At 47.7% G+C, this 24,445-nt stretch overlaps 1 protein-coding gene and 1 long non-coding RNA gene across 2 annotated transcripts in view; one reads left to right on the forward strand and one right to left on the reverse strand.

The window, feature by feature from the left end:
* Xkr6 (XK related 6) overlaps positions 1 to 24,280 on the forward strand; it is a 270,046-nt gene extending 245,766 nt beyond the window's left edge. Inside the window, exon 3 of the mRNA XM_078030785.1 lies at positions 1 to 24,280. This exon is cut by the window's left edge and continues 14,657 nt beyond it. The gene's annotated coding sequence lies outside the window, so the exon portion shown is untranslated.
* LOC120892188 (uncharacterized) overlaps positions 24,174 to 24,445 on the reverse strand; it is a 7,272-nt gene continuing 7,000 nt past the window's right edge. The window contains exon 2 of the long non-coding RNA XR_013430151.1: positions 24,174 to 24,425. This is a non-coding gene — a long non-coding RNA (uncharacterized LOC120892188). The remainder of the gene's footprint in view (positions 24,426 to 24,445) is intronic.

Raw genomic sequence — 24,445 nt, forward strand, 5'->3', positions numbered from 1 at the left:
CCAGAAGCAGCAGCAGCGGCAGCTCAGAGCTGTGCTTTCCCTTTGAGGCGCTACCTGCTGTGATCAGGAACACCTGGAACCCAGGTCGGAAGAGAGGAAGGGGCTTGAGGCCAGCAGCACACGTCCTGCCAGGAGGAAGCTCTAGAAACTCCCGGAAGGAGGAAATGGGAGCGACAGTTGTGTAAAGCCACAGGCAGACGAGCCCCTGGCACACCAGAACTGTTAGTGCAGGAGGCCCCTGGTAGTGAAGAGCAGCAGAAGGGCCTGGAGAAAGGGAGGAGGGGTCTGGGGCAGGGGCTCAGCAGGAGAGCGCTCGCCTAGCACGCGTGAGGCCCTGGGTTGGATCCTCAGCACCACATAAAAATAAATAAATAGAAATAAAGGTACTGGGTCCAACTACAACTAAAAAATAAATATTAAAAAAAAAGGGTGGGGATGAGGGACAGGTGGCTTTTCCTGTCTCATAAAGGTACGAGAGGAGGTAGGTCCCTTGCAACGGGAGGACTCTTCTGGCAGGAGCCTTATGTTTGTCCCTGCTGTCCATGCCCTGGAGTTAGGCTTGGATAAATATTTCAGAATGTCGGAAAGGGATAGGAATCATTCATTTTCCTTCCATTAACAGGAACATCACTTTTGGTATAGACCAGCATCCGCATGTGAAAACCATGAAAGCAAGAGCCTCAGCTCTAGGAGCCAGAAGGGAGAGCAAGAATTCCATTAAATAAATGCACTGCAGAGTCTGTGATGTCAAACTCCTGCTGTGCCCAGCTTCTGGGAAGAGATGTTCCTGTGCAGGGAGCCAACTTGATATTGGTCCCGGGCATGTCTTGTCTTGTCACCATGGGCTTGGACAGTGGAAAGCAAATCCTAGGATCCTGTGGGTCACACCAGCAGGGCCGGTAGATTTCCTTTTCCTAACCCAAATGCAGATCCAGGCCAGGACAGTGACCGGAGAGAACTCTGCACTCCCCACCCACCCACCCACCCAGACCTTCCTGCAGCCACACAGGCTCCCATTGCCCTACACAGTGCAGTTCCCTACCCAGAGCGAGAGACACAGGAAGGGATATTTCAAGTCCGGCAAGTATGCTCAGAATCATTAAAATTTAATCTACTCCACAAGCCTGTCATGGTTTGCCAGCAGCACACACAATTCTTGGTGCTCCAAGGGCCCAATGACTGTCATTTTCTTGGCCAAATTCTGAGGATGGAGTAATGTTAGATAGTCCAAGTCAACAAGCATGGTTCTCAGCTCTGCGGACAGACATGGACCTCTGTCCCTCCTCATTAATCTAGACCTGGTGCTATTTGTGGCAAATTGTGCCTATAGATGCAGTTTCCCTCATCCCCCCTGCCCCATGCATTACAACCAAGTAATTATGTTAGGAAAACAGATTTCCATGTAGGTCTTTTCCCAGCACAAGATTTTTGTTCTGTTTTTTTAGAAGGGCTTGGTTTCTGGTGTCTAAGACCCTTGTTTCTTTTTAGAAACTGGAATATTTTTCCTTTTCTATAAGCCAAAAAGAAAATTGCATTAAAAGATCAACATCTGGCCCTTCCCTCCCTCTCTCCCTGTTGAGCTGGAATAGACAGATGTCCATGGGCTTCTGAATCAATGGCTCCAGGGGCCTTGCCAAGGATGAAAGACTTCTGTCCCCCACCACGGCGAGGTCAGGGCGGTGACGCAGACAATTTCACATCTCGAAACCTTGTGGTGCCTTTTCCTGTGGTGCTTTCTGTCGTGTTGACTCCACCGGGCAGCCACTTGCAGCAAACAGCAGTGCCAGTACTTCTCCTCGGCGTCACGTGCCAGTGCGGTAAAAGACTTTAATGTATACACATATAAATAGATATAGATATATCACCATAGTTATGTAATTATATAATTGAGGTTCTGATGCAGCGGTGATGGGAGAGGATCATTCCTCTGAAAATATGGAAAGCCACTCGACTGAACCAATGCCTCTCCCGAGGGTCCTGATGTCGGAGAAGGGCACTCCCAGATGAGATGGCTTATTTTCCCGTGACGTGTCTTCTTCTTCCCTGTGAAAGTTGCTGTCTCCATAACATGGAACGTTTGGTAAAGGAGCAAAGAGCAGCTTCTTTTGAACTTCCTTTGGTGCTGATATTTTTTTAAAATTTCTTTGTTCGTTTTGCTTTCCCACCAGTGGCCAATAAGCTGCTTCTCCAAAATCTTGACTCACCATCCCAAGGTGGCAAGGGACAGTTTGGGAGTAAGAGACTGACTTTGTGACCTAACAGAGACAGATTTCTCTGTGACCTGTGTCATTCTCGCAGCCTCAGTTTCCCCATCAAAAATGGGTGTCATACTATTTCCTTACCTCATGAGGAAGGGTGACTTCAAAGGACTAATTGGTGGCGCTGAATCATTAAATCATTAATTTGGAGACAGCAACTTGATTTGTTTTCATATTTTGTTTGTATGTTGCTAAGATTTTAATCTTGGGGTTTCGCTTTGTTTCTCTCTCCTTCTCCATCTCTGTTCTGTGTCCTCCCTTTGGGCAATACCTTTGAATATTGTTAATGGTCGAGATTCACATAGAGCATTGGGTAGTGCAAATTTCTCCCAAGGAAACAACATTGCTAATACTGTATAAGGTGCTAGAATCAAACCTCATTTTATATACTTTGGTTCTTAGAGAAAAACAAAACATGCAGAATTATTTCTGTGAAGCCTTACTATAGCTTGTTATAGCCAATTGTTTATCCAAAAAGTGAGAGAGAATAGAATATAAAGATAAGATGCAGAGATTCTGTGTAAAATGTAACTAAAAGATCTTTGCTATTTCCTATATTAATGTAAACTACCACATATATACATATATATATTACATATATATGTGCTTAAGGCAGAAAGAATGGGAAAATGTACAGTGTGCTCATCTTTATTTTAATTTTCACTTGGTTCACAACTTTTAAGTGTGTGTGCAAGAGAGCTTTACAGTGGGGATTGGATGAGGGATGCCCAGTGCAATAGAGGAAATTATTCTTACTTCCAATTTATTCTACGTGTTATGAGAAGTAGGCCGAACAAGAGGAAAGGGAAATAAATTAAAATGTAGATGTGCTTTTAAATGTTCTAAGCATTGATGTTACACTTTGGTGTTGTTTCTTCCTCGTTTGAAGGTTTCTCCACAGCACTGTCAAAATGCCGCTGCCTATAGGATGATAACAAATAATGGTGACCTCGAGAAAGTTTTTTTAAAAAAAAAAGTGTTGTTTTTTTCCTCCCATCTCTTAAAAACTAGTGGCCCTTCCCTACCAAAATGCGGAGCCTTTTCACAGAAGTTCAATAAGAAAATCGAACCATTTCTGGTGCTTTCTTTCCTGCCCTCATCCCCCCACCCCCACCTTTAGTTGCTACTGAAAGCAAGAATCAGAGATGACTTTGGACAAGAAGTGGGGCGAGGATGCAGGAAACGTGTGTTGGTGAATCCAAACTTCGCTGGAGCGAGCGGCAAGGGGTCCTCTCAAAGGATGGCTGTGCGCTTCAGGTGTTTAGTGCTAGCACCTGTGTGTGTGTGTGTGTGTGTGTGTGTGTGTGTGTGTGTGTATACTGTATATGTTTCAGTGTAGGAAATGTCTGGTGGACAGAGAACAAAATACCGCCAACAGAAATGAACAGAAAAAAATATATCAAATTCTATTTTATCAGATGATGCACTTGTTCACCTTGACGAGAAGCCACTGTTTCACAACTATGCAATCTTCCAGATTCTCTCCCCTCCCTCCTTCACCTCAGATCTCCCCACTCTTTTCCACGTCGCTCACAGATTTTTCCTTTGTCCAAGAACCACAATACCCAATCCCTGGTTCAAGGTGAGCATGCTACAGCGATTCTTTTCCCAAATTTAAGAGCTAGCAACAACAAAAGTTTCCCTTTCTTTCATTTGAAACGATTCGATGTGGCCCCGTTTGGTTCTGTAAGTGAACTAGTATGTATTGTATGTTTAAGTTACATGTTTACAACTTGTTTTCATTCCTCTGCTTGGTTTGAAATATTTATTTTCTTTATAGAGTCTACTTTTTCTAGTATATGTTTTGGGGATGTATTGACTTAAGGCAAGAAAAAAAAAATTTGGCTTAAGTGGAACAATGAGCATGTGACCTCTGGGGTGGGGGTGGGGATGGCGAGCACCTGCATCCTGGCCCTGAATGAAAGCCTGGCAGGGAGCGGGTGTACTCTGGGAAGGACCTGACCTATTTGGTATTTTTTCTTTACTTATTTGTGGTCATCTCTATGGAGTAACCTGTCCCCAGAGGGTCAGCTAGGATCTTCCGCCTTATCTTTCGGCCTACAGCACCCTTCCTTCCCAGCTACTCTCCTAGTCTATGCACCACACCCAGTGCCAAGTCCCACTTTCCTGCCCTTGCTAATACCCTCCCCCACACCCCGCCAGCCAGCCATGGCACCTTGCCCTCGTGGGGTGAGTGTCTCTGCTTGCATTCTGAGATGTAGGTAAAAGGGGGATCTTCCAGAGGCTGATGTGGAAAGTGCTCAGGAAGCCAGCCCTCAGCACACCCATCGGGAGGCATACTGGGAACATGACCCTTAGCTGTGGGGAGCGCAGTGGATTCTAGCACATTCACAAACTACCACGAGGCCAATTCACCCGAATTGGCACGCCTTCTCCAGGTTTTAAAAAAGCAGTTTCAGGGAAGAAGAGAGGACCGGGGTGACACAAAGCACAACTAGGCAGGGGGAGCCCTGCATACAGAAGGCAGCTTCTTGACTTTTTTTGGTTGAGTCTGCACAAGTCTGAGTTTTGCTCATGGTTTACAAATCTTGCACAAGGTGGCCAAGCCATCCAAGACAGTTTTTAAAAGATAAATTCAGACACTGCCTAACTGCTCTAGCACAACTCGCCCCCGTGGCATGCCGGGCGGGCGGGGCTCGGAGGGAGTTCTTTGGGGATGAAGAAGGAGGCGGGTCCTCTGGTGAGCGCACACGGTCTCCTCCCCCTGTCGCCCACGGCTCTCTTAGCTACTCAGGGGATCTAAACCAAGTGCTGTTCATTTGCTTTGTCCTGCCCGCACACCATACCCACCCCAGGAGTTTCTCACCCCTTCTTTTTTTCTCCTGAAAAGGGGGTCCTCTTTATCTTGTGAGGTAGTTTCCTGGAGACTTCTAGGTCTGTTGTGAGGTGCAGCCCTTACGTAAGCAGCCCCAGCTGTCTTTCCCAGAAGCCAATGCATCTGAGGCTGAGAAATTTCTGCCAGGATCAGTTCTAGGCCACATGAAATTTCCCAAGCCCTCATTGAGGGGTCTCACAGAAGGGGCCAAGGTCCTGCCCTGTGACGCCCCTCATCTCTGGCCTCTGAGACACAAAGTCTCCAGGTCTTCCAAGAGGCAAAGGATTGGAGGCTAAACATAGAAGGGCAACAGTGCAGTTTAGGGTGGTGGCCACCTGCTGCTCTGGCAGGGATGTCTCTCCGGCTGGGCAGAGTCAGGCAGTCACCCCGGATCCAGATCTGCCCGACAGCTCATTGGTAGCACAGACAGGCGGGCGTTGCCGAGGAAGCTTCCCATCTTGTGGCTGCGTCCTGTTGCACAACTGGGCTGACCCCTTGGGTGGGCTCTGGCCATCCCTCAGCAGCTGAGACCCTGCAGGGCCCCCAGGAGCACAGTTCCAAATGCCAGGGAAGTCAGGTGCGGCCCAGAGCCCACCCCAGCTGGCTGCTCCTGGGGAAGAAATCCAGTCAGGCATGCTGCGCCTCCTCTTGGGGTAGCAGGGGACAGTTTCTGCACGGAGAGACGTACTCAGAATTACCGCAGGCCCAGGAATGTCAGGTGTCCACATAAGCCAGGTGGGACCTGGGCAGTGACGTCAGCCAACTGCAGCTGTGCCCTTGTGGAAACAGGAGAGCTCAGATTCTGCTGACGCTGAGGGAGTGGCAGTGAAGCATGAGGTTCTGTGTCAGTGTCCTCACCCAGATTACCCCCCTGGATCCTGTGAGGCGAGAGAGCCCCACCCATCTTACAGTGAGGAAACTGAGGCTCAAGGAGTGCCCCTGACTTGCACCGGGTGAGTCAGGGACACAGCTGGAGGTCAGAACTGGAGACTCGGTCCTCTCCCTTCCGAGGTCTCTCCTCTTCACCCCTCTCCCAACGGCTCACCAAGACCACGTGGCTCCTGATGACCCACATGGACTGCTTGAGACAGACACAGAAAGCCTGAGTGTCCTGCCTATCAGGGTGGCTGCAGAAGCTGCAAAGAGCAGGGAGACTTAGTGATAATTCATGAAGTAGGGCATCCCTGGGAAGGGTGCCTCTCTTCCACCCAGAACTCCAAGCCTGGCTTCCTCTGCACCCCTCCAGGGCGCCCTCTCTGGTCGGAGAACCTCCAGGCCTCCTTCTTGTTTTCCGTGATCTCAAGAGATGACTTGCAGATGAGTGGACTGTTTTTCTAAGGATTCAGGACAAGAGAGATAGTTGGAATTAGAGCAAATTAAGGAAGTTGAGCTTCTCTGGGCCAGTTTTAAGTGGGTTTTGAAGATGGTGGCTGCTGCATGGCCTCAGGAATGACCCAGCCAGAAGCTCCCTGTGCTGGGCTGAGGACATCCTGAGGTTGGGATGAGCACCGGGGGCTCGTGTCTGCTCTGCCCCCACACTCCTGGGCTCGTCCCTGGCCTTCCTGGAGTCTATTTCCCCAATTCTCAAAGGCAGGGGTGAGCCTGGTGACCTCTGGGATGGATCCAAACCAGAAAGGTAGAAAACAGTGAGATGAGCAAAAGCACTTAGGAAAAGCCTTGAGCGCTGGCCTGATGTATTTGAACTTGGGGAGATAAACCACCGTCAATTGCTAACCAGAGAAGGCAAAGAGGGCATCAGAACAGGTGGCTCAAGAAAGGGATGCTCACAGCTCATGAACTGGATCACAGGAGGAGAGAGTACAGATGAGGAGAGCAGAGTGCAGGAGGGGAGGGGAGGGAGACTGGCTGAGGGGATTGGTGAGACCCACCTGTGCTTCCTCCACCACCGCCTCAGGCTTCACAAGTTTGTTACAGCAGTCATATCATTTTCTTACCTACTGGGCACGCACATGCCCACGCACACCCACAATCCTAATCCTGCCCTGGACAAGCTGTTATCCATGGGGGGAACCCTTCTGAGCTGGGCCTTTTCAGCGATGGAGCACACTGGATTGCAGGGCGTGGAGCAGGCTCACCTCATCCGCAGGCCCTCCCCTTCTCACATGCAGCCTTGAAGTCAGGCATCTCCCTCAGTGCTGCCCACCCGCTGCCCACTGCAGTCCTGCTCGCTGCCCACTGCAGTCCTGGTGTCTCCCAGGGCTCAGAGACCCTAGGAAATGCCCTGGCCTTGCCTTGTCCAGCATCTCCTGAAGGCAACAGTAGGAGTCACTAACTCGCCCATCTTTCCTCCTAAAATTAATAGCTCTAGACAGACACACCCAACCTCCAATCTCCTGCCCAGCCAGTGGCCCGGCCTCACAGTGACCTCAGCTGTTCCTCAGACTCTGACTTTAGTTCCTTTCCCCCGGGGCTGGATATTTTATGTTCAAAGTTCAACTCTGAGTCTTCCCTTGGGATGGATCCAGGAAGGCGGAAAGGGGCTCTGGGTGCTACTCGAGCAGGGACAGGTATTCATGGGGTACTCATGGGTGACCAAAGCCCTGAGAATGCCATGGATACCTTCCCTTCCACCCAAACTGCTCCTCTTGTTGCATTCTCCAAACACAATAGATGATGCCCTCCTCTCCATGGGCCAGGTGCTGTACCCTAGCAGAGGGTCTCCCCGGGCGCTCACAGTCCTGCTGGAGGACCAAAGCACATGTGCATGGGCAACCCAGTCAGCACGGGCTTCCTGGAGAACAGGGTGATCCCACCCAGCAGAGACCAACTTCACACCTGGGGCGGGGGGCGCCCTGCTTGTGCCTGGTGGTTCTCAGCCAGGGATGATGCCCTCTCCCATCTTCCCCTAACGAACCAGGCAATCCACTGGGACCCCTAGTGTTCCCCTGGCCAAAGGCTGACCTGGCCTGCAGCGGCTCCCAGCTGATTCTAAGTAGAGCAAATCTCACCAAAAGCAGGGTGGTATCATGAGTGAAAATAGCTATTAAACCATCCAAGAAAACTTGATTCCATTAGAGTCCTGTAGATGGATCTGAGCCCTGCTCTCTGCATTTTTCTCTAGGGTCTCTAGAGCCTTCTAGTCACTTAGGACAAAGCCAGCAGCTACTCCTTGGCTATCTGGTTGGAGCCACAGATGTCCACTGACCTGACCCTTCCTTGGTTGGCTGTTCCATGCTCTGTTCCTCCAGCCGCTACCCCAGCAGCCAAGGGTCCTCCTCTCCTGCTCCCTGTCCTCATCCCACCCTGCCATCCATCTTCAGGACCCCAGGAATCTTCCCGTCATCCACGACACAGAGAACAGGGAGGGACCACCACCTGATGGTGGCATCAAACAGTGACAATGCACTTATAGTTAGAAATGAAGATGGAAGATGGCCTTCTTCATGGCCACCTGTTAAGCTCTTCTTGGGAATGATTGTTAGTGGAGATAATAGGGGGAAAGGGCTGTCCCGGGGTTCCCAACTGGTAGGTGCCCCTTACTCTAACCATTCTGAGAGAAGCTGATCCCACAGAGGAAAAGCTCGCCAGAGACTTCACAGCCCTGAGGCCAGTGGTCTGGGTCTCCGTAGCTTCTGTGGTGAGGACTGCCACAGGGAAAAGGACGAAACCTTGCCGAGCCTGCCAGGTGCTCTGTCCCACCCCATGAGAACGCCTTCAACAGCCCCACGGGACCGGTTACTCCTGATTAGAGAAGAGAAAATTCCTTTTTTTTTTTTATCCTGGATACAAAAGCAAAATTATTTTTTTTTCTCATTTTCACCAGGGTTTTCAATTGAATACATCTGAAACCCTGACTTTAAAAGAAAAAACATTTTCACTTTGAAGCAGGTATTTTTGATGGGGCTTATTTTTGGATTTGAGATCCCTGGGCTTCTTGCCCCATGAATTACCGCTTGCTGCTGTGTTGGAAATGCAGACATTGGTGACCACAGTATTAAGCCAAATTTAAAATCTTTAGTCTCCTCCATCTGTAAGTGTTATGTATCTACCTCATTATGATTTTTTTGGTTTCCTGTGCTTTCGTGTTGTGTACAATGTCAGAGGTGAAATGTAGATAAAAATATATATATATAAAAATATATATTTTTTGCTTTGCAATAAAGTTCAAAGCTATAACACAGAATATTCATGAAACGTCATAGCCTTTTATTGTGCTCTATTCTTAGTGGTGAACTGTCCTCGGGAGCCCTTCCGCCTATTCACTAGAGTCAATATTGTTACGTTTGTCATTTTTGATGAATTATCCTAATTATTTTAACTGTACTTTTTGGATACATGAATAAGACACTAGGATTCTTGAACAACTCTTGGTTTCAAAGGTGCTTTATTTCTGTGGACTCAAGTGATCAGAGGGAAGTGTCTCTGCAGACTTGAATTTCCGGATAAAATGACCCATATCAACGTCGTTGCGCTTTGGGTACAGAAGGAAAGGTTTGTGCTTAGGGGGAAAAAGGAAACATTTGTTTGGCTTTAACTTTCTGCAGCTTTTGACATTTACTTATGTCCAACTTCAGTTCCTTGGCATGAAATCCGGGACTCATGGCCTTCCTAGTATTCTTGATTAATTTGGCTGTTTTCGACTTTTTGAATTTGCCATTTTCTCTAGGTTGATTTTGTGTATTGTGCTATTTGGTGGTGAACTATGCTGTGCCCAGCCCCCACCTCTTCTCTAAACCTTCTGGAACTCTCTTTCATACCATGCATTAAGAGGGACGGTGCTCTGGAAATATTTGTAGACTACAAGCCAGCGACGCCATAAAGACTCAAGTTTTTCAGAAGAGTCCTGACCAATTACAGGACTGGCTCATGGGATCTTGCAGAGAAGGTGGATTGTCTACAGTTGATTCTCCTTATCTAGAAGTTTGGACAGAATTCCTTTCCTTTAGCTAAGCACACCTAGGTCGTGAGCCCTCCGTAATGTGTATGGTTCAATAATCCTTGTTTTTCTGTGTCTTTGGCCAAAAATATGTAAGGCTTTTCTCAACTTCACTTAATATGTTTTAAATGGGATAAAGAAAGGTCTGTAAGTGAGAGTAAAATATCCTTAAAAATGACCCTTCTGTAGAACTCTCTAGGTGTTTTATTATTTCTGAGCTCCAAGGAGTTATGGCAAATAGTAATTGAAAGGAGGAGAATCATTTCCACAAGTGGATCCTCTTCCCATAAAGCACATTCGATGCTACAGAAAGTGAGAACACGAGATTCAATTCATAACACGTTGTTTTTTCCTCTTTAATCATACAGAATTGCTGATGTGCATTGATAATTGACATTTTAACTTGTAATTTGGAGGGTTTGCTATGTTCTTTAGCAATGCTGAACTGGCATTTAAAACAACTCTGGCTTGGTTCTACTTTTCCTGTTCTTCCTATTTCTCTCTTTTTATGGTAAAATGGTCTGTCGAAGAATTTAAATGTAGATAAAAATGTATACAGAAGGTGGAACACACTGGTGTTGATTTGGAGGGAAAATATAATGATAAATATATATTTATATGTATGTATACATATGTGTAAGTAGGTGAGTGGGAATATATGATATATTCACACACACATGGCATACACACACACACGGGCATGATGACAATATGCTTCCAAAGCTGGTTTTTGATTCTAAGGGATTTGCTACCTCACTGAGCTTCCCAAGATTTCAAGATTTCCTTTGAAATCATTAAATATTTGAGAAATGTTTGCTATAGATTATTTTTTTCCACTTCTATTTTTTTTTTTTTTTTTTTTTTTTTACTAGAAAGCACAATTCTTACTAGTCCCTTCTCTTTTGGTGACATAGCTATGGTGGATTTGGAGGAGCCTATTCTTAGGTGGTTTTTTTTTTTTTTTGTTAGGTTCTTTCCTTTACCTCTCCTTCCATCCTGTGCAGTGTCAAGAGAAAGTCATTGGCAGACGCACCCGCACCCGCACCTGCCCTTCTTTTCTCCACCTCTCCATGTGTCTCCCATGCCCACAGGCCTGTCCATCACTCACTCCTAGAAGACATTGTTCCCCCAGTTGCTCCTCAGGGAGGGCTTGCTGGCTGTTCTGAGTTTGAACACTGGGCCGCCTCCATTCTTGCAGCACCTTCCTGTGGCCACACCCATTATACCCAGGTCACAGATGATAGGAATGCCAGGCTTAGGGGTAGACGATCTTTCTCCATCTGTGGCAGAGACCTTTAAAGCCACATACTGGTGACTCAAAGCATAAGAGGTAACCTATTTCTTTTAGAGGAGGAGTCCAAATGTTCACCTGAGGTGAACGCATGCACAGGACTTCTGATCCAGATGAGCCAGTTCCATCCCTGCATTGACGTGTGCCCCTCGTGGGCAAAGCTCCCTGGATTGGAGGAAGCCCTGCCTGGTAGAGCAGCCTGGGAGAGCGGGAAGGAAGGTGAGCTTTTTTCTCTCTAAGGAAGGATTGCCTTCTCCCCCTGTCTGACCCGTCTCTGCAGGTCAGGTTGGCCCTTGGGCTTGACCCCTGTCTTTGGGTTGTTGAGCGAGTTTCCTGCACTGCTGAGAATGCTGAGTGTTTCTCTGTGTTGCTTGTCTGGGTGCCTCTTTGCCCCTAGATGGGGAGAAGGCACTGTCCTGGGAAGCTGTCCTTCTGGATGAAGATGCTTTGGGTGCAGTTTTAAGTTCCAGTTTGAAATCTACTTCTGATGCTCCAGCTGATTTTTGGGTGCACTGCTTTTGGACAAGAATAACTTCTAGGCCTGAGGGACTTGGATCACTGGAACAGAGGCAGCAGGTGTGTTTCAATGGCATGTGGCCACGGGTGCCAAGATCTCTTTTACCCTGAAATCAAAGTGTTGCACAACCAGGTAGAGACTTTTTGCACGTGGACTTCCCTGGCCACTGGGTCTGCCGGGCACTGACTTTCCTTGCACAAGGACAAGGTGACAGATAACAAATCAATTTTACCTTCTAGGAACTTCCCTGCCAGACAGTATCAGTCAATTGACTACCAAGTATTTATTGAACACTTGCTATGCCAAGCACAGGGCTGGGACCCTGGAGGGTCTAAAGGGAGAAACAAACTTCAAGGAATGTAATAGAAGAGATAAGAAATACGTTTAAGTAACCATAATACAATGAAAAATAGCACCCACAGAGTGGGAAGAGGTGCACTGGGCATTCCAAAACAAGAAGATACTTCCAAGCAGTGTACAAGAGAAGGCCTCAAAAATCCTGGCATCGGGTCAGGGTGGAAGGATTGGTGGGCTGCACAGAGGAGGATGCATAGGTCAGCCGTGCCCACAGGCCTGTTCATCACTCACTCATGGAAGTCATTGTTCACTTTCTGATGGGAAAGCAAGACCGTTCCCAGCAGTGCATGTCCGTGCCATACTGTGTCTTTCACTGTCTGTTCATGTTCACTCGACCTTTGGAAAGAACACTCCTTTAGCTGCCGCTGTGTTGACTCTGGGTTGGAACATGATTCAGGAAATGGCTCCCCTGGTGGATAACCACATTCCCTCTTCAAAGGCTTCAAGGACGACCCCAAGAGCTGGGCTTGCAGGTGCTCATGTGTCCAGTGCGCATGCTGTGGTGCTCACATGTGTCCAGTGTGCATCCCGTGGTGCTCATATATGCATGCCGTGGCTCAAAGTTCAGTGCACTGTGGCCTTGGTGTGTCTGAAACCTATCCCTCTGGTCCTCCACACTTGGTAGAGGCCAGGAGGAATGAGGCCCAAAGTGGGGTCTTGCTTGTGAGGGGACGTCAGAAGACTGGAAGGTTTGAATCGACCATTCTACATTTGCTTTGTGGGACCACTGAGTTGCTAAGGTCAAAGGGAAGGCATCTGAACAGTCAATGAAATTCCTAATGCCCACGCCTCCCAGGAGACAGAGAAGAGCCAGCTTCTGTTTCCTAGTAAGGTTTCAGTTCAACCCTGGCCAGCCCAGCATTTGAGATCACTGCAGCCTGCCAGAACCAGTCCAGCCATGCAGACCATTATCAGCCCTGGGCCCCCACTGTAGCAGTCACAGCAGTGGTAACAGTGGTCACAGTATCTCCTGATAAGGGACTGGGTCCTTGCAATTTGGAGTAAGACCCATTTTTCCTATAATCTGTGCAATGATTCTGGGCCTTTCCAGATACCACCAGAATCTAGAAGAGGGGGCTGAAAAAGATTTTTTTCTGACCCTTTCTTCAATGGCCCCCAATTTCCTCACCCCGGCATATAGTTTCTCTTACAGTTTGTTCAACATGATTTCATGTTCTGAAGATTAGAAAAATGCAAAAACAAAGGATTCAGAAATCGGATGGGAGATGCGAAGGCACAAAGAATCAGGGCAGCAGGAAAACCTCCCATACAGACCTGTTCTCGGCATTGATCTTTGCCATTCAATGTAACCTTGCCTCTGATTGGACCTCAGATCCCAGCACACTGAAGTGGAGATGCAGGGAATGGCAGTTCTGAACCTTAGCCCTTATTCTATGATTATGATTATTATTATTATTATGATTATTATTATTATTATTTTATTTAGAGACAGGGTCTCACTGAGCTGCTTAGTGCCTCCCTAGATTGCTGAGGCTGGCTGCGATCTTCCTGCCTCAGCCTCCCGAGCCACTGGGAATTCAAGGCTTGTGCCACTGCACCTGGCTCTTGGACTTTAGCACTTATTAACAGAACAAACAGCCTCAGAATTCCCTGAGTTCTCTTAGTCTGACTCCTTATAGTCATTCTCTCTTTAACCTATAGAAAATAATATTATTGTCAACTACGGCCCAGGACCTTTCCAGCGAGAGTAGGATGGGGCCCGTCTCTGGCCCCAGAGCGGATTGATCAACCCTGTCAGCCCAGCACCCGTTCTAAAAAGGTGGACTTCTACGTTGCACAAGTCATTTTTGACTCCAAGCTTCGAGAGTTTAAATTTTGATCATTCCCTGTACCACCTGCCAGCTGGGGCTCCGGTGAGCCTGACTGCCCGTGTGCATCCACTGAGGGTGACACGCAGACTCTCGCTGGCCCCCATGTACCTTGCACACCTTATCTTCTGCCAAGTCTGTGTTGCAAACTGTCACTCATCTCATACTCAGCTCTTATTGACAGAGCCTCTGCTTCACGCCGATTTGTTAAGTGTTTTTCTATTTTCTTAGTTCACCTAAGTTATTCTCTGCAGCAACCCTATTCTCTGCAGGGATATAATGTACAGCTTTGTTTTACAGATGAGGAAAATGAGCCTTAGGTGACTGAATGGCCTTCCCATCTCCCCTCCATTAGTAAGAGACAAAGCCACTTGGTATGCCCCACGTCTGGACCGAGAGCCCTTGCCTCCTCCACCACACCCCCGACCACACTCTCCCTGCTTCTTTGTGACAGCCTCTTACCTTTCTTTTCTTCCCATGATCGAGTTGAACTTGGAGGTTTGTTGTGGTACATCTTACCTGGGCTTGCAGCAGCTGAGGGTGGCTTTACCTATGAAGAAACAAGTCACCTTGAGATGGCTGAGAGTAGAGCATTAGCTGAGTCTGACATGTGGAAAAGAAAGCCTTTCCCTTATTTCCAAGAATCTTCTGTGAAAAATTGCTTAGCATCCATCTTTTGCAAACCTATATTTGAAGCCAATTGGTATTCTTCTGATTATCTCAGGAGGTTTCTTTGGCCTTTGGCAGGATCGCTCCATATGGTAGAGAAGTGGTGTATGAAGTGTGTGGCACCATTATCTTTTGGGGCCCAAGCTGCTAAAAAGAAATTGAGCAGTAAAGCTCTGGACTTAACCAGAGTAGCTGCTTCCAGATTGGCCATTCTGAGGACCTGGGCTCTTACCGTGCTTCAGAAAGCTTGCCAAGACCCTGGCTTTGTCTGATGCTAACACTGGCAGCCATCTCCCCTGAGGTTAAAGGTAGAGCTTTCTTCTCTTGGGAGCCAAGGGTCCCTGAGCTCCTGCACAGCTGATTCTTTCCATTAAGCAGTCGTCTGACTCCTCATCATTCACCTGCAGAGATCCCAGGCACCTGACTAGACCTTGCAGCCACGTAGTGCTGAGTTGTGGGGAGCTCCTGCACTGAAGGGCGAGGCCAGAAGTGATGGGGTTTGAGGGAAAGGAAGAAAGACAGCTTAGCACCACTGGGCTCAAAGACAGAGGAGATGACATGGGATATGATGAAGGGCAACTGATGGTCCTCGCGTGGCCATCTGAAGTTAGGACATTAGGGACAGTTGATAAAGAAACAATGTCCACAAGGTATCCCCTCATCTTCCCCCCCTTTCCTTAAAAGTAGCCCCCATGGTGCAACAATATGTGATCTCTATGGACCACCATTTATAGAGGATGCTTCTCGCAAGATCATCGAAAGCCCTTCTCCCAGCAGTGCTCTCTTGGGGAAAATGGCTTAGCCAGAGATAAGAGGCAAAGAGAAGGGAGGGTGAGATAAGATTCCTCTTTCCCCAAGACAGACTGCTCTAGAGAGTGGGATGTGTCCCCCACAATCTCGTTAGCCTCAACCTGGAGGCTGAAGAATTGGCCTCTTTACCATATCACCTCCAGGAGAAACGAAAGACCCAAAACCCAACGTGGCCACACCATCGCAGCTGTCAGTCTAGCCATTAAGTCCCGGCCCCTGTGGATTTAGAGACCGAGTGAAGCAGTATGCTAAGAATAGGTTTATGGATTAAAGAGAACAAAGAAAAAGGATATTCTCTTAGGAACAGACAAGAGAGACACAGTAACCCAGTACAAGGTTCAACACAGGCCTGGTATCGGTCACCTTACCTTCAAAGGTTCCCTCTGAGATAAGCAGCCCTATGACAATCCCATGTTGCCCCTTTAGACTAATGAAATATTGTCATCCATTCCTCCTTAGAATTCCTCTCCTCCAAGCAGGATCTCGACTCTCTACATGCATCCAAGCACAGCAGCTGGTGATGGAATTCACCACTGGGCTAACATACAGCCCAGCAGTTTCCTCTTCTGAAGATGACAATGACACTCCCTAAGGTCCCTTCTCATCCTAGAATTCATTCTCAACACACCCACTCATCCAGCAAATGAGAAAGGAACTTATTTCCTCCCAACCCATCCCAATGTGTCTGAGCATAGGAGCCCAGGCACAGCCTCCTTAAGTCAGTGGTAACTATCTCCTACATCAATCCAACTATACTTTTTTCTTAATTTGAAAAAAAAAAAAGTGAAGTCAACTGCCCACCGCCCTAATAAAAATACTCAAAACTGCTATCTTGAAGATTAAAAACACTTTGCTTCCTCCAGTCCCCAGTTTGTGGTCGACATCAAGCAGTTTAAAGTGTTGGGTGAAGTCCAGAGCATTAACTTGTCATAGGAGAGGAATTGGCCACATTGGATCTGCAAAGATCATTGACCAAACACAACCAAGCAAAAAATAATCCCACAAACCCCCCACCACGGGCGGTCCTTTAAGAGTCCACCTGGAGCTGATGACCGACCACCATCTCACCAAGAACGTACTTTGGATACAGAAAATTACTGAGCCCCCTTCAGGGGGAGGTGCCGTGCTTTGAGTGAGTGAGTGGGGCTCTCTGCTGGGCCTGTGGTGTGCTTTCCCGCCCCCCTGTCCTCCAACTGTGGATAAAGTGACGTCCTGTCCAACATGCAGATGAGGAATCTGAAGGTCAGAGAAGATGATCTGCCCAAGGTCACATACCACTGAGAAGCAAGAACCCCATGCTCCAGCCGGTGACGTGCAAAGCCCTTCTCTTGAGAGATGGAAAAGCATAGGCCACCTCCCCTCACCACTGTGCAGACAGTGTCTCTTCTCCAAACCCTATTCCTGGGAGTCACTTCCAACTAAAGGAAGCTCCACAACTTGAAGAAAATGATACAAAATAATCCAACACACCTGGAGTGGGACGTCCCCGCCTTGTCCTGGGGAATCTTCCAGCCTCAAAGCATTTCTTTAGCCATTAATTAAGCACTCCTTATCCTCCCAAACCCTAATTTTGTTCTGTCTCTTTGTCTATGGAAATACATCTGTGATCACAAATCCTTAAATTTTGTTTCAACAGCAGACACCAGATAAGAAGTGCATCTTTCAAAGGGGTGGATCTAATGAGGCAGAACTCTGGGATTTGTCAGAAGAGTCCGGGTGGGCATATATAGAGGCTGTTCGGGCCAACCTGCTGGTGAAAACCCTCCATCCAAGGGGAGAACTGTGGTCAGCAGCCCCTGTAGATCTCCCCTGGCTTGGGCGGACCAAACATTTGGTAGCACTCAGAGCAATGATCAGAGGACCAGGTTGTGGGTAGGAGCTAAAGCAGCACAGACTATGTTTTCAGCTAAAATAGCCATCAGAGCAGGCTGAACGCTGGGCAAGCTTCGCAAGAAAGGGGATGCAGGCGTCTCGGAAGGTAAGACCTCTTCTGGTCAGAGCAGAGTTCGTGAGAACTGCTCAGACGGCCAGGACGGCCCGCAGGTTCTGCCTGATCCTGTAACTCCTGGGACAAACTACAGTGCACATGATGTAGGAAGTATGGCTGTCCACCTCCACCTGGGGGTCTGAGACTCAGAGCAGTGGGGACACTGGTGGGCACTGAGCCTGCAGGGTCTCAGGGAGCTTCCTTTCCTTCTTGAGGGATGTAGCAAAGTTTTTAGAGGAAGCTCAAATTTCCTCCCATGACTAGGTCTTAAAAAATTATTGAGTGCTTCCTGAGCTCACAACACCACTCCACGTTCTTTTTTAAAGGTCAATTCCTCCTGTGGTAGAGGAGATTGCATTTCTTTCCTTTCTCGGGTTGTAGGCTTGAGTAAAGCGTTTGCTCACCTGCACACACAGTACCCAGGTCACTGGTAGGGAGCAAGTCAAACCACCAGCCACCGTTTCCCCGGGACATGCCCGAGGGTACAGCCCCCTCCCACATAGGACTGGCCAGTCCCCCACCCTAATTAACAGCCTCTTGCTGCTTTTAAAATGCAGCAAACCTGGGAAGAGCTCACCTGACACTGTTTAGAAGAGACTTAGGGGGGCTAGAAAGAGGCTGGTCAGATGGGTCAAGAGTGGTTTTTCTTGGGTGTGGGTCCAGGAGGAGGCCAGAGAGGAGTTGCATGAGGAGGCCAAGCACACCAGCTGGTTTCTGGGGCCTTTGGCCTGCTGTCTGTGCCCAAGGTACCGAGTGTCTGTCCCCTCCTCTTGGTCCCTGAGGCTCTGCAGCGCGTCCCCACCCACTAGCCCATCCCAGACTAGCACTACAAATCCCTAGAAGTAGCTCTTCCGCAGCACCTGGATTCTCCTTTTGTCCCACCCATGAACACAGAGACAGTCGCCTGTTTTCATTTCCTGTAGCCACTTGTTCTCTTTCAGCCTCTCCCCAAGGCCCATTCTTTGGGGCTCTACTTGTCTCCCCCTTTCTTCTTTTCAGAACACGAGACTCTGAGAGGCAAGACAGCCTTGGCAAGGACCATCCACTGGCCAGCCAGGGGCTCCTCATCCCAGCTCTAATTTTGTTGTGTTTTCCTTTTTGGGGGGCGGTTCCTGACGGTGCAGTGGGCCTGACCCTATTATGTTTTTCTTCCATCCGCTGTGATGCCACTCTCTCCCCCAACAGCCTGGCAAGGGGAGCTGCAGGGCCAAGCAGCCTTGCCCTGGAGGCTCGTGCTAAAGCATTCTTAAAAAACAAAACACAGTGAGGCAAGCTCAGTGAGGCGGGAACTCCCTTTGGATCCTCAGACCATCAGCCCGGTTTTCTAGTTATTTTCTTGTTGGAATTTTAATACCATCTATTTATTTTCTTTCTTTTTTTTTTTTTTTTTAATGCGGGAGAGCCTCACACTGGTGACTTGGGCAAACAACTCCCTTCTTTTGTTAGTGTTTGCAGGGGCAGAGGCCTGGTGAACTTCTCTGTTAAGCTGTCCATTATGGTGTGGGGTTGATTTCCGACTGGTGCATTCTCGCTTATCAGGGACCTCTGATTCTAGGAGAACAAAATCAGCGACTTACTCTAGTTACTGTAAGCAGACACATAACTTTTACTGTAATTTGAAAAACCTTGCACTGTAATGGTTTAAAAAAAAAAGCAAATCTTATTGAAACTGATTTTGTATTTTTGATTACATCTGAATTTTCACATTTTTGTATCTGACCATGACCACGGTAGTGCTTCCATAGCTTGTGTTCAAGGTCTTGTTTTCTTTCCAGGTTGAACTCTTAAGATTGTGTTGACACCAGAAGTTTAAGGGGCAGGACTGGGCCCTGCTAGCAGGACTTGTCATGGGGGTGTTTCCCGGCCAGCTGGCTGGCTGGCAACGGGAACTCTTGCCTAGAGGGAGCAAGGTGACCTCGCATTCCATTGCGTGACAGATCACATCTCCAACTAATTTAAGGCCAACGGTTTTGGCCAAACCTTTGCCAAGGACTCTCTCAACTGAGCTGCCCCCCGCCCCTGCATTGTCCAGCTTCCTAGGTAAGGGAGGACATTTGTGAAAACAAACTTGTGAAATTAATTTGTGATTATGATTTTTTCTTTTTTGCGGAAACGTGCTGGGAAACTGACAGCATGATGTTATTGCTCTTTCTGCTTTTCCAAACCAATACACCTGTTGTGCTCCTTGGTTTCTTAGTGAAGAAAATTCTAGAAACAGACCGAAATATGAACTCTTTTCCTCCTGTATTTCTGATTAGCAGTTCTCCCTATGTACTCCTAACTGTTGAAGTGTTTTCCTTCTTAGCATCGCTCCTCATATTTTACTTTATTTTTTTACTGAACAACAACAAGAACAACAACAAACCCACAAAGGAACAAATAATCGCTTTCTCTTTTTCTCTCTTTCTCTCTTTGATGTGTAATGTTGTGTTGTCCAGATTCTGTATAAAAATATGTATATGATGTATCTGATATTTGGCAGCCAGTGGCTGTTATTTTAACCAATATAATTAACAAAAAAATGCATAATGTTGGTGTTTGATTTTTTTTAACAAACAAACAAAAAAAAAACAACCTAGTTAAGATGTTTGTGTATTTTTGCATGGTTAAAATGTACTTAGTGCATTGAGAAATGTCGTGGAGGTACTCAGTGAAAAGGCCGGTTTACTTTTTGATTCTAATGGTGATTGGTTGTTGACCAGACTCTTCCCAATAACGTCCGTCTTCTTTGATTTAGCATAACTCTATTTATGACTGTTTCAGTACTCAAGATTCAACATAGCGTGTATCTCTCTATCTCTATTGTATTTACTGTTCCTTAAAACCAGGTTGTGTACGTTCGCTCCATCTGGCACAGGCGTCTCCATTGCTGATTTCTGTTGAACTGTCTCATCTGATTGCTGTACAGTCCAGATCTGAAGCACCTCCGCCCCACGGACAGGGCTGTCACCTCTCCTTCCCGAGGTCTAGTCCCTGAGCAGTACTGGGGCTTTTCCCTTGTCACGGAACAACCTTTTTTGTTGTTGGTGGTCCCCCCCGCCACCATCCTAGTTACATAAAGGAGAAGAAAAAGACAGGAAGGTAAGCAGGAATCTACAGATTATTTATATTTTATACGTATTAGTACACTTAATGTGTTATAGGCAGGCAGACAGACTTTAAATGTGAATTCAGGAGAAAGGTAATAGAAGATGTTCAAGGATTCAGGAAGCGGGATCCCGGACTTTTCTGCCAGGAGTGTCACCAGATCCATACAAGGACTGCATAAAAATTAGTGGTTTCTTTGTGCCTCAGTTTCATCGTGTATAAGATTAGGGAGGGCAGTGTCTGGAGACAGGCAGCTACATTTTCTTCAATCTTCACAGTGCTTTAAGTAAAGGTGATGTTAAGGACCAAGGGATGGAGCTGCTGTGTGCTGTGTGCTCAGAGGAGCCCCTGTCCTCCTCTGAGTATCAGAACCTGCTCAGGGCAGAGACCTGTCCAAAGACACAGGATGACCAGGGATGCACAGTCGCTTCTTCAGCTAGGTGGCGCCTAGTTGGTAGGCATTGTCTCCAGTCCATGTAGTCGAGTCCCTGCCCCTGCATCTGATCTTTTCTCTAGCTGAGGCAGAATCCATGTGCTTGCTTTCCTCCTGTGTACTGTCAGAGTTTGCAGTTCTCTATTTTCCCATCCTGAACTCTGATAGATTGCCCCTCCCCTCCCCCCAGTGCTAGGAACCAACATGTACAGTTGGGATTAGAAGCAGCTAGGTAGACATTTCCAGGATCTGTGTTTCTCAGACACAGGGCTTCTGGCAGAACAGTGCACCTCCCAGCAAATGAGTCTTTCCCTCTTCAAGCTGGGGTTAAGCCAGTCCTCTGAGGTCCTTGGACTTACTGGCTCTGCAGCAAAGGGTCCATCTGAGGGCCACCAGTGGAGACGAGTGCTTGGATGTCATTGCCTTTCTCCCTCTACAAGGTTAAGAGCCCAGAGCTCAAACACTTCACAAGAACCTTCTTTTGAGCATTCACTCCTGGTGATTTATGTGACTGAGCACTGATCACGTTTCTGCCTGGTGCTGGTGGACATCTTTCAAAACACGCTGAGATTTTCATGAGGTTTGATGGCACTTCCTACTTTCTTTAGAGTCAAGGTTGACTGAAAGGGACAGGGTTCCTTTCCTGTTGGCTCTTCCATGCTAAAATTCAGAGAGCACTGTGGGAATGCGCTGACATTGGTCAGGAGTCTCAGGGAACCTGTCAGGAAGTTTGATTGCCACTCCCCCTAAGCAGAATGAGCGCTCTTGGATGCAAGGCTGTCCTGTGTCCCTCATATTCTTCAACTTATGTACAAACAGGCAGGACAGATGAACACAAAACCTCGCCGCCTACACAAATATACAAACCCAAGGCCACTGGCTCCCGAGCTCTGCTGGCTCCCCAGACGGTGTCTGTAAACCCAGCCAAGCAATCAAGCGTATTTGCCTTTGTTAAGTGTTGCTGAGACTCACTGGAGGAGGGGTAAAGATCACTGCCTGCTTTTCAGTATGGTCAGAGCAGAGCTGAAAAAGTCATGACACTGATTTAAGAATGTAAGTCCAACCACAAGATCCTGATCCCTGCAGAAAGACAACTGGTTCCTAATACCATCTCTACAGTGACTCCCTGGGTGACTCTGGACCCTATGTAGGATTAAGCTTGATACTCTCTAAGAGGGCTTGTTTAGTATTTTGGATAACTTAGAACATATATTTAAACACATAGTAGAGTAGAATTATACAAGGAAGTCCTATGGATCTATCAATTGACTCTAACAGTGACCTCTAACTCATGGCCAATCTGGTTTTGTCACATCCCCATAGCTTGATTTTTATTACTGATTTATTATTAAAGCTCTTAGAATCCTGGTTAAAATGTTGCCCATTTTTCTTAGGACCAAAATTAGATTACTTCCACCAGAGAAAGGCCAGGCAGGGAGCTGGTCCCCAGACAGGCTGGCCATCTCGACTGACATTTTTCCTTGCACACACCTCGTCCCTGTGAATGTCCCGCTAAGGTGGTCCTGAGTAGTTAGAGTGAAATGTCTCCATGCTGCTGCATCCACAGCCCTGGGCGTCTCATGGAGAGATCCTTTCTAGCCTGCTGTCTCATGCTGGAGGATGGAGGGGGTTTCCATCTGGCTTACCAAAGTCTACAAAGTCACACGTAGGAGTAGGTCATTGTACACTTTGGCAGCAATGGCCCAAGAGCCAGTTCTTCAGCTGCAGTTAAATCATCCAGCCTCTTGCCAAAAGTTAGCTCAGAACAACAGACAGCTCTCGGATCTCCCCTTCCCACAGCATTCCAAAGTAACTGTCCATCGTCTTCACTGCAGAGCACGAGGAAGGGCCTAGTTCTTCTGTCGGTCCTGTGCTGTCTTTTGCCCATTTCCCTGTGAGTGATTCAGACCAAAGGCGCTCCTTTCCCTTCCTAGAGACCGCCCAGGACTTGCTTCCCCTGGTCCCTAGCTGTCCTTTCATCTGCTTGGGGAGGCATTCCTGAATCTGAAAGGCTTGTCCTCTTCTCCAGCTGAGCATGGGCCAGGCCAGCATCCAGCCTGGCTCTCTGGACAAAGGAGTTGAAGGCCACAGGGATGGGCCCCATGATGTCTAGCAAAGGTCTTGACCTAATTTCTGCATGACTCCTGGTGCTTCCATCTTCCAGTCCAGCCAGCTGAGGGTGACTGCAGGGAAGAGATTCTGGAGAGAGGAAACTCGGATTAAGTTGCCCCAAGTCAGGGTTGAGCCTTCTTTCCATGGAGCCTTCCAAAGGGCAAGCCCTCTGCTACTGTGTACTGTAAACTCAGCGCTTCAGGAGCTGAGGCCTCCTGTGCTTGGGGAGGGGAGCCGAGGACAAAGGAACCCCTTCTCCCCTGTTGTTTACCTTCCATCTGGCTGAACCTAGCTGCCCTTAACTTCTAGTTTGCTAATGTCCTTACTGCCTTAATGACCACCTAAAAAGCCGTCAGAACCAGGAGAGAAGCCCCTCTGGCAGCATCCAGTGGGAGCCTGGCCGTCTCCCCAGGGCTGTGCAAGAAAAGGGCCCAAGCGCCGTCTCCAAAGCCCACAGTTTGCCTCTTGTTGACAGAGCAGTGTTCCCAGGCTGAGGGAAACCCCAGGGCTGCTCAGGTGGTGAGACCCTCGGGCCCATTGTGACCACGGACGACCAGACTCCATCCTTCCGTCTCCGCTGCTTCAGATCTGGACTCCGCCCTCTCCTCCACCTCACCTCTCGCCCAGAGACCCTCCACCCCCATCATGCTCAGTGCTGTTCCTGAAGACCATCTAGACTTTTTTGTTCTCTGGAACATTCTTCTCACCTTCAGCTGCAGCATATCCTTCAGCCTCTCCACCAAGCTCTTTAAGCGAAAGGCAGTTGCTATCTTCCCTTGGACAATAATGAATGTATCTATTGTAAGTGCAGACCATGTAGAGAAGCGGCTGGGTTAAGAAAAAGAGGGTTTTTGTAAAGCCTGTTTATTTTTTTAGGTCAGTTTTGAGCATTTCTATTTTACCACCCTTCACATGGTTTTGGGGAACCCAAATTGTATCAAGGTCTCATGCCAAAACAAGCCAACGGTTGTTTTCTTTACCTTTTTCCTCCATGCACCATGATTTCAATGATTGTTTCGGTGTCATTTTAAATGTTTTCTTGTGACATGTGCTGACGATAAAAGTCATCTTGACAAAAAACAAAAAAAGATTTATACATGAATCAGAAAGTATTTATTTCAATTTTGTACCTTTCCATTTTAATACATTATAATGTATTGACTCAACTGAGATAATATAAACAGTTCATTTTAATAACATGTGTGTGTGTGCCTTTTCCTTTGTGCACAGTGCGGGGGAGGGGCAAATACACTGAGGGTGGAGAACTGGGTGCTAACTGGCATCAGGTGACCTCTGGCTGGGCCCAAGGCTTCTTGCACCTGGAAGTTGGTCACAGCTGGCCCTGGGAGAGGAGGAGATGGT

Source organism: Ictidomys tridecemlineatus, chromosome 14 (genome assembly GCF_052094955.1).
Source record: "Ictidomys tridecemlineatus isolate mIctTri1 chromosome 14, mIctTri1.hap1, whole genome shotgun sequence".
Classification (NCBI taxonomy): domain Eukaryota; kingdom Metazoa; phylum Chordata; class Mammalia; order Rodentia; family Sciuridae; genus Ictidomys; species Ictidomys tridecemlineatus.